Raw genomic sequence first — 1,747 nt, 5'->3', positions numbered from 1 at the left:
ACTCTGAGTCCTGTCGGCCGGCTAGTGAATATGTACGATTCTGGCCACTACTAGAACTAGATGCTCCCTCTCTGCCTCCGCCTCTACCCCTACGTGCTGAAGTATGGGGTCCACGCCCTGTAAACTGTGCTGATGAGGAGGAACCCACTGCTGACCTGGTCGACTGACCTGTACCACCCTGACCTATGGTAGGGCAGTTTCTCCACCCATGCCCCTCCTGTCCACAAGAATAACAACTTGTGGAACCCTGTTTAGCACCTTCCGAAATGCATCCTACCGCAAGTAATGCAACGCGGCGGGGATGTCCTAGCCTGGCCTGAACCCCTCTGCTGCTGTAAGCCTGATGCTCGTGAACCCTCACCTGAGCCTGACTGTTCCTGATGATCAAATCTACTACCCTGGAACTGCTGTGGTGGAGGTCTAGGTGGCCTAATAAAATATCGGGGTTTGGGACCACCCTGAAAATCTCCCTGCGAACCAGCGGGCCTAGCCCTCTTCTGTCTCTCTCTCGACCTTCTCACTCGTATACTGTAGATGTCGGCGATTCTCTATGCCCTATGCGAAGGCCTGAATCCGTGAGATATCCATATTATCATTTAGCGCAGCGGTAGAACAAGCCTCGATATAGTCTGACTTAATCCCTCCCACAAATCTACGTACCCTGTCATGTATCGTATCAACAAATGCTGCTGCATATCTAGCCAATGAATCAAATCTCAGCCCGTACTCTCGGACACTCATGCCACCTTGTCGGAGGTTCAGAAACTGGTCCACCTGGCCATCCCTAATCTCTCGAGTCAAATAATGATCTATGAAAGCTTCTGTAAAGCTATCCCAAGTGGGTATAGATGTATCTTCTCCCCTAGATCTCTCCCAACTTTCATACCACAATACTGCAACATCACGCAATCGAAATGCTGCTAACTCAACTGACTCAGTCGCTGAGGCATGCATGACTCTGAAGATCCTATGAAGCTGATCAACAAAGTGCTGAGGGTCTTCTCTGCGATCTATCCTTGTAAACTGTGGAGGATTCAAAGGAAGAAATTCACGAACTCTCGAACTTCCGGGACCTTCAGAAAGTCCGGCAATATCTGGCGCAACTGGTTGGCATTGTGCAGCTACTAACTGTGCTAACATATATACTGCACTCTTGAAATCCTGATCAGATGGAATATGAGGAACTAGAGGTGGTACTGCTTGTGAAGCCGAAAGTCTTGTAGCCCTCGTAGGCTCTTGAAGCTGTGGAGAAGCTATAGGGAGCTGAGAAGATGTCTCCCCCTCGGTCTCACAATGGGCCACCTCCACCTGTGGTACTTTGCCGGTACCCTCGCTTGCAGTTGTATCTAGTCCCTGGCTAGTTGTGGTCCGTCTAGTGTCATCTGCATACAAGTATCAATTATAAGCCAGAAACCACAACCCTTAAGACACCGCTCTATAGCATGAGGTGAGCAAGAGAAGGATAGTCATTCTAACATGCCCGGTAGCTTCTTGCTTATCGAATGTGGTGCACAACAGATTTATAAACAAGACTATACTAGACATGGCTTGCAGACTCCCTAGGATACGACGTTGCTCTGATACCAAGTTTTGTCAAGCCCCAAACTCGAAGAGTGCAACTGGCTCCTAAAGCCAAAACTCAGGCCTGAGCCGACCCTGCTTAACCATTTGCTACTAGCACATGGCAGCCATACGCAATCAAGAAATCAATCAAGTATATCTCGGCTTAAAACTAAGCCCTCGGCCG

The sequence above is a fragment of the Solanum tuberosum genome, unplaced genomic scaffold, assembly GCF_000226075.1.
Source record: "Solanum tuberosum cultivar DM 1-3 516 R44 unplaced genomic scaffold, SolTub_3.0 scf00287, whole genome shotgun sequence".
In the NCBI taxonomy this organism is placed as follows: domain Eukaryota; kingdom Viridiplantae; phylum Streptophyta; class Magnoliopsida; order Solanales; family Solanaceae; genus Solanum; species Solanum tuberosum.
Note: the sequence above shows the minus strand (reverse complement) of the source record.